Consider the following 11827-nt stretch of genomic DNA (forward strand, 5'->3'; position numbering starts at 1 on the left):
TTATTTTTTTTGTTTCTTATGTCTCGATGTCTTTTCCTTAATGATTATATTATTAACAGGTGTCAATCATTGAGTACTTTTTTTTTTTTTTACATTTTTATTTATTTCTGTGATGTGCTTATATTCCATGTATGTATTGTACGTACGTGGATTGTGTTGTATTGTCTGTCAGAGCAGAGAATCGCATTTCTTCAGATCCGCTCCTTGTTGAATACGGACGTGTGTTTGCTCGAATTACGTGCGGCTTAAAACAAAAGAAGAGAAAGCTTTTCTCTAACATTGACTGGTTGTTTTCTTATGGCTTGTAGAATTCATCCTCTGCTTTCTTCATTTGTGTTGTAACTATGGTATTAAATAGGGGAGGAAAAATAGAATAACCGCATCACTGTAAAATGCAGTAACTTTGATACCAAATGAAATACATACAATGGTGTATTGAGATCACTGTTTAAAATCTTTAAAAAAAAACAAACAAACCAAAAACCCACGCACATTAGGAGAGCGATGTGAATGGAGCAGAATGAGACCTCTGGACAAGATACCATTTGGAAATGCAAAGAAAAATGAAATCCACCCTGGATCCCTCTGTCTATAAGCCACCAGAACCCATCAGGCAGATGTATACAGTGTCGGACTGGGGCATGAAGGGCCCACCGGGGGACTGCAACGCTAGGGGCCCACCAGAGGGGGTGTGGCCAGCCATCATAGAGGCGAGACCAGACACTAGAGGGGGAGTGGTCAGCCCACGAAGGACAGCTAGCACCATTGTGTAGTATATAAAGAATGTAGTGTGCTCATCCTTCTCTTTTAAAATGACAGGCTGACTGCGCACTTAGTTACTAACCTGCTCATGCTCTTCTGGGCGGTTGTATATCCGGAACTCCTACTCTCATCTGCCCTGCTCAAAGTGAAAAACACACTACCGCGCAGGTTCAGAGAGCCCAGACGCGACTCTCTGCACCTGTGTGGTAGTGTGTTTAACGGGAGTGTTTGGCAAAAACGGGGAGGGGGGGGGAGGAGTTGCGCTCTACCCCTACTGTTGCAAGAGCAGCATTAACACAGGTTATCCCTCTCTACGAACTAATAATATACTGAAAGTTAAGCGCCCATTGACTTATGTATTATTCCAAGTGTAATGCTAATAATAAAATTTGTATTCTTTTATCTTGAATACAATTCGTATTTTTCTATATCTTGTATTAGGCTGTGAGCAAGAGGCTCAGTTCAATTAGTGGGATAACATTTAATGTTAGTTTTATCACAATTTATTGAATCCTGGTTAAAATACATAAAAATACATTAATATAGACAAATAAAATACTCCAATTAAACCACAGTATTTATATTATGAGGCATTGATTTCTATATACATACATATGGTATGGCATCAATTGAACATACATAAAAAAATCAGACAAACCTAGGTATATAGACCTGGACTAGTCTAGCTACTGGGAGGCAAATGGCAGTGGGTATAAATGCTGCATTGATCCAGATATAACACAGTCACTGATATCTCAATAAAATAATGTTCATAGCATACAAGTCCAGTAGATGGGAATTGGTATTTCTTTAAGTCTCTGCTAGTGCAATATAAATATTCAGATCACTGTCCACATATATCACATGGTTATTGCTGCGATGCTTTCAAATTTAACTTTCTTTACTTGCAGTTTCGATGTATATAGAGATGGTGGCCGGGTACCCAATGTGCTGAAATCAGAGGATGTTTCTCGTGGTCCGTGCTTGTTACTGTTGGAGAGAAGGGTACCTGCGTTCCACTGTGGAACGCATCTGTCCCTTCCTGTTCTCGCGTATGTCCAAAAGATGAATTGTATGCAAGTCGGGAGTCAGCTGTTTTCTTAGCTCCTCCCTAACAACGGAGGGGGCGTGGCTATAATTTGGCGGGGCCTACCGGTGGATAGTCCTGCTGCCCTGCAGGCCAGTCCGAGCCTGGATGTATATAGTGTAGAACGCTCTCGGCTCATTGTGACATTTCTCCAGCAGATTTGGGTAAGATGGAATATGGATATTAGAGCAGGGCGATTCTGCTCCTTTAAAGTACACTTCCTACTATAAATGGTTGTGTATCATTAGTGCAGCAAAGTCACCCCAGCATGTATCCTGTGGAGAGGCCATAATGGAGCACAGGACTGGTTTATAGCCCACTTTCTGAATTCATTACTAAAGCCATAAACATCACTCCCTCCAACAGAAGCAAATACTTGATTTTAAAACAACTTTAATGTGCACAATGAGAGGTCCTGGAATAATTGAAAGTTGTTACCTTGTTATGTTGAAGCTGAAATAATTCTTTTTGGTTGGGGATTTCCTGTCCATATAATAGTTCTACACAGAGAGGAAGAAATTTAAGCCTGACCGTCTGAAGTTCCTGGAACAAATCAACCTTCCCGAACCAGATCTCAGAAATCTGTTACAGAACTGCACCCGGACTTGCGACTTCCGCAAAACTTCATTTGGCTTTTACTAAATTTAGGTTTTAATTTTGAACCTCTGCTCCATACGTTCAGAGAGGATTTTCATTTTGTTTCACAGATGTATTTTTAACATTTTTTTTGTAACAAATTTATTTAGCTTGTGAGTTTATATATCTCATTCCCGTAGTGGTTTCCCAATGCCCTCGACCTCCTTTCACCCCCTAAAATAACCATTAAAATAAACTCAAAAATTATGTGTTGACAGAAATATAATTTCTAACTTATTTGTTTTTCAAATATAGTTGTATTTTTTTTTTTTTATTGCATTAACAGTTGTATTAATTTAACCTTTTTTATATTCTTAAAGCAATTGAGTACCATTACCCCCGTTATTATGGCACAAATAGAAATCACTTAATACCAGAGGCTTAAAACCTACCTGAGAAAACCCCTCGGTTGTTCATAAAACTGATATCTAATAGGCCTCTAAAAATGCAATAATGACAAAGCCCCAAACATTACAAATATTTATTATACTTATCTCTGAAATCTCTTTTAATCTTAATGTATTTCATCTTATTAAAGATACACATTCATTCATTAACTCTTTCTGAGCAACATATATTTAAGGACCCCTGGACTTCTCTTCTCTCTAAATGTTTTTTGTATTGCCCCTATCCACTAGATATAGATTGACCATTTAATAGGACTTGATTGACCTTGTCCACCAGAGGGAGAACATTTGGTCTTGAGACGTAACCATCTTTAAATGTCCATTTGTTTGTGGTCCTAAATGGAACTGTCATCACTTAATCTGCTAAATTTAGGTAGTTTGTGGAGACTTGTATTGGTCAACTTGAGCTGAATCTTAATCTTGTCCATGCTGATGAAGTTGGTCCTAAGCTTACACTCTCTTTCTCGGTATATAGATATATGCTGTGTGGTACTTTAATGTGCCTATGGCTCAACTATAATCCTGTCAGTTGTCTCAGAGAACTTGACCAATAGGTAAGTGTTGCATTATTTACCAAATTGCCCAACAATACCTCGTTCAAAACATCTTTTTTTGTTCACATTGAAGAAGTAACTTGCGCTAACTGATACTACTCAAAAGTTTTGCAATTTGTCTATTTGGCTTATAATTTAGTTCCCAGAGTCTCCGTACTGTTACATCTCCACAGAGTGCATGTTCGTGAGACTCCTCACTTCAGGAACAGTGGTGAAACAGTTTCTATCAGTTTAGGGATGTCATCGAACACTAAACATAGTTATCATGTGAAATTCATGTACTTGAAACCTGTATTTCCAAAACAGTATACGTTTACTTTGTGTTAATATGTTTAAGTTGAGTTAATCAGAGTTACATGATAATTACTATTGTGGGTTTAGAACGTTCCTTAATGGCCATATCCTATGTTTATTCTGGTTAGGATCACCCTTATATTATGAAATGATCCTTAGCTGGATATCCATATCTTTGATTTTAAACCAAAGGGATATATAAACGTAAGATAACGTGTATTTCTAGAACACCACGATAATCTGTTTTAATATCTGCCTTATTTCCAGTAAGGGTCATAATCTTTCATGAGGGAGAAATGAATGAATTATGTCAACGAGTCAGATTTAAACTCTGGGATGACTAAAATTCTGCATCTAATTACCAAGCCTTATTTGAAACTGATTTACTGATCAGAATTTCTCTATCGTATCTAAATGATGAGAGAAAAGGGAATGTAGTAATAAATGTTTGGGGTTTTTTTTAAAACCAGAAAGTGAAATTGATGATTACATCAGCAGCCCTCCGACACAGAGAGACCAAATCGTCATTACTCTCGTTCAATAAGGGACCTAATCATGTAAGATTTAGTGAAGGATTGTGACCTTATAACAACTGTTTTAGGTGTGGAATGCCTAAGAGATTATAAACCCATTGTTTAGAAAACCCAATGATGTATTATTATTATTTTAAATAACCTGAAAGATAATAATAAAGTTACTATAACTTGTCCAACTGAATTACATTGAAACATTCTTATAATATTTTTACCCCTTAGTAATAATAAATGATTCAGAATATTTATAACTTGTGTAGAGTTATTGAGAAATGAGGGTTTATCTACTAATGGTTGTGTAGATTCACATAATGAGACAAGCGTGATATTAACAACTCTATTCCATAACTAATAGGTCTGCCTTCAGGGTTAATTGGGTCCTATATAAAAGAGGGGTTTTGTAATATTAAAAATAAAATAAAAAATAAATAGGAAAAAAAAAGTAAAATTGTGACTTATTAAGAATCTCCCAATTCCAGGGCCCTAGATATTATAACATAACTTTCTTGAAATAGGAAAGCAGCTAATATTTAATGTCTTGGTCTGAGAGAAGTATCTCTGCCTCTTTTATGTAATTATCTACAATGATGTCGGGGTTTTGTGTTCGTTCTTTCAGCATTTTTCATAAAATTCTTTTAGTTTTTGCAGAGGTTTTATATCTTCCAGGTCATCTCGAACTAATTTATGAAATGTATCTTAAAATTTGTTAAGATCATTACAATTAAGGGTATTGGACATTATTGTTGATTAAGACAAAGGATGAATGTGTGCGAGGACATTAATTGTAATTAATTAGAACTTTGCTATTTGGTAACACTGAGACGGCAGAAACATCAGTGTATTTGATACACAGGATATAACGGAGGTATGATGAACATGTTACTGATTAGAAGGATTTGCAAACTTTGATGGTTTAAAGTGAGACAAAATCCCAAAAGTTTGCTCTGTTGTGAAATATAACTAAAGTGTTGATCCTTTCGTACTGTTCACGTGAACTAGAATGTTTGTTACTCTTGTTCTTTGTAATATTCTTGCACTTCTGCAAATTTGTTCTGACTTCAGCTTATCTTAAAATGTAGATTTTGACTGTTGGGTTAATTCCAGTGAGTGATCATTATCGCAGATCAGTTCTACGGCTGTCAGAGGATTCTGTCTCTGATAAGATGGGTAATCCAGGAGTCCTGTCCTTAGCTGTGCAGGCTGTCAAGTGTCTTTACAATCTGCTCACACCAGGATCGCTGTACCGGTAGCCACCATAACGTGCCGTCCATTTTCAGGCACCAAAATGCTACAACTATAGGCTGGTTCATTTATTTCATGCTACAGAAGGTTTTAAAGAGGCCTCATCACCATCATTTTACTTTTTTCTACTTTGAGTAATTTAATTCCTATCTGTGTGATGGCTCACTGGTTTTCTGCCCACTTTTATATTTTTGTCAGGACTGGCTTTTATAGGAATTATACTTGCTCTCTGTATAAACATAGATGCCGAGTTGGCTGCCTGTTGGGCATAGTTTACGCTCAAACAATTCGCCCGTAAAATAGTGTTTACATCCAGTTGTAAGCAGCCAGCACCGCACCTGTAGCGTGTCCGTCAGACTTACATCAGATGTACAACCAGAACTTAAGCCAAATATGTTTATTTACATTTGTTTTGTTAGTGAAAAACACATTAGCTAATAGGGTTGATATAGTACTCCTTGTGTATGAATGACAGTAGAATAGGAATAATATAATTGAAGCCAATAGGTGTTTTCTTCATTGTGCCTATGAGGTAAATTTGCAATCGGCCAATCAGAAATGGCTCCTGTTAGGTGAATATGCGTTTCCATGCTGGTCTGCCTGAGCTATATTTGCATGAACTCACCCTTGCTGTGCTCAGCCCAGAAGAGACCGAATGTCTGCATATAGACACGTTGTCTTTGTGGAGATGCACAGTGCAAATTTTCATAATTTATCTTGCACATACAGTTGGGGGACACTGCTCACCATGGGGTATAGAGGGCGCTGTGTGGAGTTAGGCACTAAAAAGACCTGTTTGGCCAGCTCCCTTTCCCTCTATCTCTCACCAGAGATATCAATTGTTAATTTACTGCCACTGGACTAAGCACTTTATTTATAGCATAGCATCTTATTCTATTTTTTCTAACAGTAGTCTTCACAGCGTAAACACTGCAGCAGGGAGGGAGAGCGCTTAAAGCCGCACTTTAGGCTGAACACTGCAATAGGCTCTCCGGCAAAAGTGATCACTCACTCACTCTGAAAGTGACCGGGGGACATAGGGCTGGACCAGGACATCAGACAGAGCGCGCCAGGACCCGCAGCAGCAGCGCCAGTCTTCCATTTCCAGCTGGGTTGATACGGCGCTGCCGGCGGTCTCTGCCCACACCTGCACCCCACAGCACCGTTGAGGACAGAGAGGGGATGCCAAGTACCAAGTTGTGGGCAGGTCACTGGCAGGGAGCTCTGGGCACACAGCTCCTACCAGTTTTTCGGTGGTGATCCAGGTGCCGTTTTGTGTACAAGAGGAGGTGCTGCTAGGAGGAGACTCCTTGCCGGGCTTTCCTCACAGCCTCTGCAGTGCCTGTCACAATTATCCTGAGGGAAAAACTTTTCAGTCCTCTAGCAGAGTGAATGTTTTATCTCATACTCTTTATCTGTGATTTATTGTATGTTATATTTTCCTCAGGCATCAGCGATGGCTATTGCTCATTCCTGGATGCAAAACCTGGAGAGATCTGTACAAGGTCTGGTCAGAGTTTCTTCATCCCTGGAAAGAATATTCGTTTTCTTTCTCAGGTAAGCAGCTCAAACGCCAGGTTCATGCCCAGGCCCAAGAGCTGCCAAAGTCAGACACTGATCCCTCTCTTATGGAAGGTGAACTTGTTGAAGACTCACACTGAGGAGTTATCTGCCTGTGAAGAAGATTCCCCCAACAGACAAGGACTGGAGGACTGCATTCTAGCGGTAAGACAGGTGCTAGATATTTCTGAGGAAGAACAGGTGACCTTTTGGGTATCCATGTTTAAACGTAAAAAGAAACAATTTCTTTTCCATCGACCCCACAATGGTCAGAGATGTGGCAAAGAGGCCAGAATGAAACCTGATAGTAAATATCAGATTCCCAGAAGGTTTTGCGTCATTTAGCCATTTCCAGACTCTGAAGTGGTGTTATGGGAATATCATCCCAGCGTGGATGCTCCCATTGCACATTTAGCATCATCCACTGCTGCTAACGTAAAATATGTCACTGATATAAAATGTGAGGGCATCCTAAAATCCATATATGTGGCTTTAGCGGCTTCCCTCCGTCCCATCACGGCGGCGGAAAAGTGGGCCTCTGCCCTCAGTGATGGCCTTCAGTGGAGAGTTCTAAGAGCTGAACGGTCATCCTTGGTCGACCACCTTAAGGAGGCGGACAAATATTTGGGAGATGCAGTGCTTGACGCAGGTCAGGGATTATGCCGGACCTCCTCCCTGGCAGTGGCGGCTAGACGCACACTGTGGTTGAGATTGTGGGAGGAGGATGCAGAATCCAAAAAAGCTTTGGAGGCATTACCGTATGATAGCTCAGCATTATTCAGTCCACTCTTAGAAAAATTAATCTCTCAGGCCCTTGGGGGACTAAGTGTGTTTCTGCCAGTGGCTGTTCCTAAACCAAAAGTTAGGCGTTTTCACTCCTTTCGTTTTACAGGCATATCCGGAGGCACCCCCACCAGAGGTCATTCCTCAGTACCTCGGAGCAGGGCGTAGCGAGGTAGGAAGAGCAGTGCCCAAAGCCAACAGACTAAACAACCTCCCCTCCCCTTCCGGTAGTATAGTGGTGGGTGCCCGTCTCCTGATGTTCCAGGACCAATGGGACAGTTCCAACACAGACACCTGGGGAAAGGGAATAAATCACAGGGGTTATATCATAGACCTTTTGAGATCGCTCCCCGTGGCAGGAGGGTGGCCCCTCAGAAAGCTATTCTCTCCCTGTTGGGGTCAGGGATGATTGTACCAGTCTCAAAAGAACAATGGGGGTTGGGGTTTTACTCGCTTATCTCTTTCTGGTACAAAAACCAGGTCTGTCATACCGTTCCATTCTAATCTTAAAAAGTCCCTCAATGCTCACTTGAGAGAATCAATCCGTTCTGTAACACATTTAATGAAACCAAACTAGTTTTTAGCATCCTTGGACATCATGCTTACCTTCATATACCAATATGGCAGAGACATCACAACTTCCTCAGGTTTGCGGTGGACCAATCTAGCTTTCATTTCCAGGCTCTGCCCTTTGGTCCGTCAACGGTGCCAAGGTTATGTACGAAAGACATGGTGAAGGCTGCAGTCATACATCAGCAAGGAGTAACGGGGCCTCTCCTGATCAAGGCAGTTTCAGTGCGAGATTCAGACTCGGCTGAGGTCCCATCTGCATCTGACTGACCTTGCAGTCCCACGGCTGGATTATAAACTTGAAAAAGTCCATCCTAGTGTCCACTCATCACATGGTTTTCCTAGGCCTTTTGTTTGACACCAGTTGCCAGAGACTTTTTGCCTCTAGAAAAAATCTGGACCATTGAACAACAGGTAAAAGCTCTGTTGTCCCCGACGCGTGAATCCATCCTTCAGTGCATGAAGATGACGGGACGCATGGTGTCGGGCTTCGAGGTAGTGCAATTTGCGAGATTTTATTCCTGCCTCTTCCAGCAAGAGCTCCTTTCTAAATAGAACAAGTCAAATCCCTGTTTGGAAGCCCAGTTCCTTCACCTGTCACCAAGAACCGGTCTGTCCTTGTTGTGGTGGACATGAGCAGGGAATCTCAATCAGGGAAGTATGGGATTGGACCATTGTGACAAAGGATGCCAGCCTGTCAGGCTGGGGGCCTGTGTCAATGAATCTCCGACTGCATGGCCTCTGGTTCACGGAGGAGCAGTTGCCTATTAATGTACTAGAGTTAAGGGCGGTCTTCAAGGCGTTGGTCCAAGCATAGTCCCAATGGAAAAACAAATCCATTCGGATTCAATCTGACAATGCCACAACGGTGGCATATATCAACCACCAAGGGGGAATCAGAAGTCTTCTGGCCATAAACGAGGTGACAGAGATCATGGTATGGGTAGAACATTAGGTTCCTGGCATCTCAGCGGTATTCATACCAGGAGACAACTGGGAAGATTACCTGATTGCCATTCACTAGAGAGGGGTCCCTCCACCCGGAAGTTTTCTCACTGATTGGTAGGGTCAACCGGAGGTGGACATGATGGCCTCTCTGTTGAATTGCAAGGTCATCATGTATTGTGCCAGGTCATGATATCCCCAAGCGTACCAAGTGGATGCCATGACGGTTTCTTGGTGGTTTTGGTTGGTTTACATCCCTCCCTCCCAATACTGATGTTACTCCAGGTATTGAAGATGATCAGGCATGAAGGAGTCTAGGTCATTCTTCTGGCACCCGATTGGCTAAGAAGACTGTAATACGTGGATCTTTTTGCCATGATAGAGGACGCACCTTGGAAGTTTCCGCTCAGGAAAGATCTGCTCAGCCAGGGTCCGTTTTTTTCTTCAGGACCTAGCACGATTGGCTTTGACGGCCTGGAGCTTGCAACTTTAATCCTCTGATGTAAGGGCCTCTCAGATAGGGTCATTCAAACAATGATAAAGGCTAGAAAATCAACATCATCCAGAAATTACCATCATGTCTGGAAGACATAGATTGGTGTGAGCAGAAAAGTGTGTCAACCTCTTCCTTCGGTTTAGCCACAGTATCATCATTCCTTCAGGACGGTCTGGATAAAGGCTTGGGGCTGGCATCCCTTAAGGTACAGGTGTCGGCCCTGTCAATTTATTTTCAGATGTCTGGCTCTGCTACCAGAGCTACAGACTTTTCTCCAGGGGGGTCTTACATGTTTAGCCACCCTTTGTTCCTCAGGTGGCTACTTGGGACCTAAACTGGGTCCTAACTGCATTATAGAAACCGCAGTTTAGACCGCTGGAATTTATTTTCTTCAAGCTTCTCTCTTGCAAAGTTGCTTTTTTGCTGGCAATTTCTTCAGCAAGACGTGTTTGTTTGTAGCACTCTCCTGCAGAGTTCCCTTCTTGGTTTTTCATGACGACAGGGCTGTCTTGAGAACTCTACCTTCCTTTCAATCAAAAGTTGTATCTAAATTTCATATAAAACCGGATAGTTATCCTGATGTTGTCTAGAGATCCTTCATCCAACAGTTGGGGCTCTCGGACGGAATTGGAGGTGATCAGAGACTTACGGATCTATGTGAATCGCTCATCTTCAGTTCGCAAGACAGTCTCTTTATTCTGTATGATGCTCGAAAATGTGGCAAAGCAAACTATAGCCAGATGGATAACAGCTACTATTAGGCCTATGTTTCTCAGGGGGTCTCCGGTTCTTGAGGACCTCATGGCTCACTCCACTAGATTGGTTGGTACTTCCTGGGCAGCGTGGCACAGGGCTTCGTTGAACAGTTGTCGGGCAGCCAAATGGTCATCTGTCCATATGTTCACTAAATATTATCGTTTTCATGTATTTGTCTTCAAAGACACCAGTTTTGGCCGAAAAGTTTTGCGTTAAGCTCAGGCTGCGTGTTCCTACCCTTGAGGGGCAGCTTTGGAACATCTTCCTTGTTGAGCAGTGTCTCTCAATTGTATGTGCAAGAGAAAACAACATTTTTATACTTACCCTAAAATGTCTCTCTTCACATAGTTGGGGGACACTGCGATCCCACCCTTGTTTGTTGTTTCTAACGGTTCACGAGTGTTCTATTGATTGTGTTGCACCTCTCTTATTGGCTTTGTAAGATAAATGACTGATATCTCCAGTGAAAGGGAGCAGAAGAGAACAGGCCAAACTGGCCTTTCTAGTGCCCAACTCCACACACCGCCCTCTATACCCCAATGGTGAGCAGTGTCCCACAACTGTGTTGAGACATTTTATGGCCTATGCTTCAATCTGCTGTTATATTACATGAGTGGCTGAGAAAGATGTCCTAATCTTTGTCTATTATGGTATCACTAGCTCTCAAAGATAATCAAAAGCTGTTATATTGCTGTCAGGAACAGAGACCACTGTCCTTGACAAGGACTCAGGAGCAGCGCTAGCTGGTGGTTATAAGGAAAGTATCTGGTACCCACCCAGCAATCCCAGAACGATGTCTGTTACACCTATGTTATGGTTTCAGTAGCTGGATGTATATTATCTAAACCTTACCGATCCAGTGTTTCTGGATCTCTATTATGGAGGATGAACAATGTCAACTATCAGCAAAAGACCATACAGTATAGCAAACTGCATAACACCTCTGCTTGATAAAAGGATTATTTTGCACTTGATATTAACGACCTTTCTGCAAGGCTTTGTTGGTACATAAACAGTGGGTTTTGTTTCACAGGTTAGACACAGGATAAAGATCAGACTCTTCCTCACTTTAAAAACATCCCTACTCATTTTAAAGTTGGCCCATAGAGGATACAAGGAAAGGAGCAGAATATAGCATGGACAATTTCTGTTTGGGTGGAGCTGTGGACCCATAAAGCATCAGAAAAATTAATTTAATAAAA

Source organism: Mixophyes fleayi, chromosome 3 (genome assembly GCF_038048845.1).
Source record: "Mixophyes fleayi isolate aMixFle1 chromosome 3, aMixFle1.hap1, whole genome shotgun sequence".
Lineage (NCBI taxonomy): Eukaryota > Metazoa > Chordata > Amphibia > Anura > Limnodynastidae > Mixophyes > Mixophyes fleayi.